This window comes from Pyxicephalus adspersus, chromosome 2 (genome assembly GCF_032062135.1).
Source record: "Pyxicephalus adspersus chromosome 2, UCB_Pads_2.0, whole genome shotgun sequence".
NCBI lineage: Eukaryota > Metazoa > Chordata > Amphibia > Anura > Pyxicephalidae > Pyxicephalus > Pyxicephalus adspersus.
This window is the reverse complement of record NC_092859.1, coordinates 894,916-901,887: the sequence shown is the minus strand read 5'-3', so window position 1 is coordinate 901,887 and position 6,972 is coordinate 894,916. Positions and strand designations below refer to the sequence as shown.

The following is a 6,972-nucleotide window of genomic DNA, read 5'->3' as shown; positions in this document are numbered from 1 at the left end:
AGAGGAGGGAGTCACAGGATAGATGGGGGGTCATGGAGGGAAAGGATGGGGAAGTTATCCGGGAGGAGGGGGGGTCCAGAAAGGAGGGGGTCACCGGGGGGGGGGGGGGGGGGGTTACTTAGGAAGAGAAAGGTAAGTTAACTCAGATTAATGATAATGGCCGCCTGTCCCAGCAAGTTCTTTTCACCCCTCACCTACAGGGGAATAGCCCCGGTCTTGCAATGTTTGAGGGGAATCCACGGGGGTAGGTAAGAAGGGAGAGGGATATTAGGGTAGAAGGGGTATCCAGGTGAGGAGGGGTAAAGTGGTATTTAAGGGGGGCAGAGAAGGATCTATGGAAGGCTCAGACGTGATGTAATGTTCTGGAAGCGAAAGTGATGCAGCCACAGCTGACTCACCGAACAACTGCCACGGCAGGCTCAGCACCTGGAAGGGGCAGAATATTACCAGGGGGTGGAGAAACAGCTGCATTCCTCATTTACCCCAATTATGTCCTATGTTATGTCCTATGGGTGGGATTGGCCGCTCATCAGCAGTCTTCAGATGGGACAGTTGCATTAGTTTTCCTTTTTCAGGATTTTTTATTTTGCTATTTTCACCTGATGATCCTGCCAGCAACATAATTCCTATCCTAGTGTGACAACGCTCACTCAGTGTACTGTGCACCCCAATTACCAAATCTCACCTTTCTGTCCTGTATCAGTGAATGATCAGTGAATGTTACCAGAATATGAAGCAGCAGAGGCGGGGGGAGGGATGTGGGGGCAGAGCTGGGAAACGAAACTTAGAAAAGGTGCATTGTGACCGACTCCATAATCACAGAGACCACCGGGCGCCGAGGAGACAGACACAGGTACAGGGGGGCCACTGACTGAGAACCCAAATACAAAGTATTACAGGGGGAGAGACTCCTCCACAGGAAACCCAACCCAGTCTATGTGTGGGGCCTGTGTTACCCAGCCAGTGTTATACGCAGACACGGGGAGAACCTGCAAACTCCATGCAGATAATGTCCTGGCTGGGGATCGAACCTGGGACCTAGCGCTGCAAAGGCCGGAGTGCTAACATCTGAGCCACCGTGCTGCCCAGGACCTTGTTGGATCTCTGATGGCAAAAGGGGGTCCAACCCGGTACTAGCAAGGAGAACCTAATAAAGTGGCCAGGGGGTCTGTATACACTCCTCGTGTGTTTAGTAAAATGTGTGAATATTGTAATAGATTGTTAGAAATATGAACAAATAATAAAATATACATCAGCTGTGGGGGTAGTAGTAGATTATATTCAGGTTAAATCCCGGACTTGGTACAATAGAAATAAATCCATGATTTGTCCCGATGCGTTTCGCCTGAATGACTTCCTCAGGGGATATGTGGAGACTCCGCATTAACACGCTGTATAGAGAAGTTCATTGTGTTATAAAATGGGATAAACATGTTTTATAATACCAGTATTCATCAGAAATGCTCATTCCACATTGTGAAATTAGCAAGGAAATAATTATTTAAACTTTTCAGGATATTTTGAGTGTATATATAATATTATTACATTTATTATGAATCCAAATAAAAATGATAGGTATTACTTACTATTGGTTGCTTTAGCCAAGGTGTGAGCCAGGGAGAGGACACAGGTAAGTAATGGTATAAGTAAACTATTCCTGGAAGAAGAAGGGGGTTGGTTATGTGTTCAATGAGATAACGTGAATAGTGCAAAGTAAGATCCCCATAGGGATGAGCTGGACGGGAGATCCCCATTATGGAGAAATCTGCAGCAACCCCATGCTGCCATCATATAAACATGGAGCAAGAAATGTTCCCAGGACCTTGTTGGATCTCTGATGGCAAAAGGGGGTCCAACCCGGTACTAGCAAGGAGAACCTAATAAAGTGGCCGGGGGGTCTGTATACACTCCTGGTGTGTTTAGTAAAACGTGTGAATATTGTAATAGATTGTTAGAAATATGAACAAATAATAAAATATACATCAGCTGTGGGGGTCTCTGCCCATTATTTAATGATGGGTGTAGTCAGATTATATTCAGGTTAAATCCCGGACTTGGTACAATAGAAATAAATCCATGATTTGTCCCGATGCGTTTCGCCTGAATGACTTCCTCAGGGGTGGAGACTCCTCATTAACACGCTGTATAGAGAAGTTCATTGTGTTATAAAATGGAATAAACATGTTTTATAATACCAGTATTCATAGGAAATCTTCATTCCACATTGTGAAATTAGCAAAGAAATAATTATTTAAACTTTTCAAGATATTTTGAGTGTATATATAATATTATTACATTTATTATGAATCCAAAAAAAAATGATAGGTATTACTTACTATTGGTTGCTTTAGCCAAGGTGTGAGCCAGGGAAAGGACACAGGTAAGTAATGGTATAAGTAAACTATTCCTGGAAGAAGAAGGGGGTTGGTTATGTGTTCAATGAGATAACGTGAATAGTGCAAAGTAAGTTATATTTGCCCTGGGAAGTTTCTCCAGCATTGTAGGTATTGTGAAACCTCTGGCAATACCCACTGTCATTGTGCAATGATGGCAGACAGATCCAGCACACATGAACAAACATCTGCTGCCACCTAATTTTTTTTTGAGTCCCGGCTTTTATAAAGCCCAATGTTGATGGATCTAGCTCATTACTGCCATCTAATGGACATGCTCTTGTACTGCAGCCAGACCTTTCTTCAGGTCTTCACACATGACCTCATTAGTCACCTTTAAAGTGAGGTCAGGACTTGGCTGATGGACAGAATAGTATGTTACCTGCCTGGCTGTAGTGTTATCGTTCTTCTGAAAATCAGCTTTGGACTGTACAGGACATTATTTTTATCTGCCCCCAGCCTCAGCAATATGCCTGTAATTACTATAAAAACTGGGGAATGCATTTATTTCCTGTCCTGCCCGACCTTCTATAAACAGCACTCTGGGACTTTGTTTGTATAACATTAGGAAGATGTGACATCTTTGTGTATAAATCTGCCCTTCAGCCTCAATAATAACTTTGCTTGATTACCTTCTCTTCTGTACTGAAGATTCTGACTCTGATTTCACTGCACACTGTGAGCGTCTTGCAATGAACTTTAGAAGCTGCAGCAAGTCAGCTAGAGGCCCGCCTTCTTTCCTTGCTGGAGGAAGTCAGGTATTAGCTAGTCCCTACTTTGCTACATTGACTGTCCTTGGCCCCGCCCATTTCATTCACCCTTTTATGAAAAGTAAAAATTCAGAGTTTAGGTACGCTTTAATTCTTTATCCTAAGCACAGAGGGGGCCTTCTTTTACCCCCACAGGTCCCACTGCTCCTTTCATGTGTCCTTCATTCTGAAGAGAACAGGGACCCCAGGGCCCAGCTATAGTTGCTGTACTATGCTCGGCGTCACTGATGGCCAGTAGGGGACGCACTCCCATTATGTTTTACCTGAAAGATAGAGGAGGACTCACCTTCACCGGGAGATCCTTCAGTAAATACCCCTGAGATTTCCCTGCAGACATTTCCTCACTAGAGGTTTTGAATAGAGAGACTTGTCCCCATTTACCCTCTAGTGCCGGGCATCTTCTCAATGATTGCAGCTGTGGCCCCTGGGGCACTAGAGGTCAATTAACCTGAGCTGAATGCAGCTCTGGGAATCCTTCTGTTTAATTACATCGATCTTCTGATGGTTTTGCGAAATCGCTTCGCCGAAATTTTGTGGAACCATTGGAAGGTAGAGGAAATTTCTGCGAGATATTCTCGCTCATCCCTACTTGTGGTCCTATTTTGTGCCGTAATATCGTGCATGGCATTGAAACAGATAGAGAACGGCCAATAGCAGGCTCTCAGGCTATTGTAATACCCCCGGGGAATTCCATTTGTCGTCATTGGCTGGGACGTCATCATGATGGGGATCACCGGACATGGTGATTGGTTGTGGATTTTTCCTATGCTGTGTCTTTCTGAATCCCTCATGGGGTGGGGGGCATATAGATTTCATGGACCACATCATATGGCCCGGTATGGCACAAGAAGAGGGGGGTGCATGTTTACTGCCCCTAATATACCTGGCCAATCAGGATTAGGGATCTGGTGTAAGGGGAACCCCATGCAAATTGCTTCCTATAGAAATGAAACAATAAAACATTTCTATGAAACGTGTTATGTAATGTAGTGTTATGTATGAATAGCCCCTAATGTTTGCCCCATCACCTTGCCATAATCTTCTGTTATCCACCCGCCTATTGTGTGCTACATTCCCCACTCTTAGATTGTAAGCTCTATGGCTTAGGGTCCTCTCCTCCTATTTAATGTACAGCGCTGTATAATATGTTGGTGCTATATTTACCACTCTAATAGTTTTGTGACATGAAATTCTGTTGTATCTTTCTCTCCATCTCTGTACAGAATTAGAAGATGGAGACGGTTGTCACTCAGCCGGGAGCTATCACCACCCAGACGGTGACCGTCATCCATGAGGGGACTCGATGGAGCACTGATATGTGTGACTGCTGTGAGGACTGCGGCATCTGTATGTAACTGATCACTCTACCCTATAAAACGCTCCAATCACTTTCCAGAATATCAGAAGCATCCACCAGGGGGCACCAGATAATGAAATTCTGCACTGAGCACCCTCTAGTGGCCCTTCCCAGAAAATTTACCAGAACTCTCATAAAATGACCCAGAGTTATTGAAGATGAAAACTCAGAAGAATCAAATGTGGTAAACGGAGACTTGCAATGCGTCTCTGAACGCATCTACTCCGGAAAAAGTCCATTTTCCTAACACCTTGTCCTCTGCTCTTTGGCAGTGTCTCATTACTGTCTGTGCTGATCCAGCTGTCTTTTCCTGCCTACATAGACTATGGGCTGAGTGAAGGGGCATAATATACAGGGTCACTTGAGTGACATCTGTGAATCCACTGGGGCTGCTAACATCCAAGATGGCGGCACCCATGTATCTCTGCTATACCTGCAAGTCTTCTTAATAGGTGACAGGGTCTCTTTAACTGAACTCCAGCACTAAGATCCCCCAGACCTGCAATATGTTGTTTAAATGTTCAGTGACTGGATTCCCTTGTGATTGAATATCTCTTTCTTTCTCTCTGCCCCCTCCCCCAAGAAAGTCAGGAATAGGCTGTAGAGGGCCCCACTGTTCACATCTGTAATAAATAAATTTTGTTTTTGTGTTTGACATTTTTTTTTAATTATACATTTTGAATAAAATCTTTACACAGGTAGCAGCCACCCCAACCCCACTTAGCACGCCCTGGGTTACCTTTTGCTTAAAGGATTAGAAATTTAAGAATATTGAGACTTTGGGTCTTCTTTCCAGATAGATCTACAGAAAATGATACAAAATACATTTCTATAAATTGTATAACAATGTATAATAATAATATTTACCATCATGATAATGTTCTGTCCAGCCAATGTTCATTATTGGTGCTGCACATGTTATAATATGATACAATGTAACTGCAATCTACACAGCACCATCTAGTGGCTAGAATGGAGTACTGCAGCTCATGCAGAATGGGATGTAGAGTTACCAGTATTTGTATGACTTTGACCCTCAGTAATGATTACAGAACATGTCATTTTATGCCCCTGCTTCCTTTCAGGGTTCAATCTGTGATGAATGCATTCTCTCCTGCTGTTGCTATACCTGCACTTGGTGCCAGATGGCCCGGGAGATCCGGAGAAGGGGCAATTGGTCCACGGTGACCACCGCACAGACCACCATGCTGAGCAATGCCCCCATGATGCCCCAGGCCCATGGATACACCCCTCTTACTGAATACTGAGCAATATATTGAGCTGTACAAATCCAAAGTCAAACAATCACAGTTCATCTGATCACCTTTATTGATCTGAATTCTGATTGTTTGCTGGGATTTTGTGCTTTTTTATATTGGATTTTTTACTGCCGTATAGAATAGTCTAACCGGAGCAATTTGTGACCAATCTAAATTCACCGCTTAGAGCATTGACATCACTTACCAATTCTTAGCCTTGTGTACCCCAAGCATTGCACCTGCGGCTGTGACACTGCCATGTTTAGGTTTTTCATTAAAAGTTTTAATTTTTAAACTATTGTGTTCTGTTTATCCTAACACAGGTTTGGGCAAAATAAATGAAGCTTTTAAAGGTCTTTAGGACTCAGATATAGCTGGAAGCTGCACCATGGAAAGTGATGGATTTACTTTGCGTTTTATTTTGGGTTTCTTGCAAACAATGCTGCCAAATCATAAACCCAACTCATTGTGGTCATGTGACTTGTATGAGGGTGATGGTGGTAATTTGTCACTAGTGTCAGGAGTCTTTCTGCTTGTCTCTATGGAATTGTCCCTTTCCTAGGGATGCCAGCAACATTACTGCCCCACCACCAGCAACCTACACTCTGCAGCTTCGGGTGCCAATGGGGGAGCCATTCCACTGATTAGTAGAATCTTCACTGCCCTGCATTGTATAGCTAGCGGCAGAGTCCCCCGTGTCACATTACCCAAAATCTGCCATATGCCTCATTTGTAGAATTCACACAGCCCTGGTGCAGCCTGTCTGACAAGTGTGGTTTGATATATAACAAGGAGGAACACTTTGTAATTCCCCCCAGAACATTTTACATTTAAAAGTTATTCCTAACCAGCAAACAGAACCAGAATACATTTGAAACCCTCCTCATGCATGGCATTGGTATTCTCACAATTAAGTGACCACATTAGGATAATGATTGTGATTTATTTACCAACAATGGTGTTTCTTCCGATGAAGCCATTTGTGCGAAACGCGTAGAGGAACATTTCCATTTTGAGTATTACTGACAATATCTGTATGATCACTGCAGTATTTGTCAATCGTATAATATTGGATTCTTCTGATGGATTAATTAAAGCATGATATTTATTTGTGTTGCCCAATAATGTCTTCCAAAGCAATATATAAATCTAAATAATATATAAATAATAATTGTATACTAGGGATGTGATAC

The 6,972-nt window shown here is 43.1% G+C and overlaps 1 long non-coding RNA gene across 1 annotated transcript; it reads left to right on the top strand.

The window, feature by feature from the left end:
* Nucleotides 1–2,563: 2,563 nt before the first annotated feature.
* Nucleotides 2,564–6,074, top strand: LOC140322651 (uncharacterized). The gene is made up of 3 exons (XR_011919218.1): nucleotides 2,564–3,151; nucleotides 4,387–4,510; nucleotides 5,606–6,074. It is a non-coding gene; the product is annotated as an uncharacterized lncRNA (long non-coding RNA).
* Nucleotides 6,075–6,972: the final 898 nt, after the last annotated feature.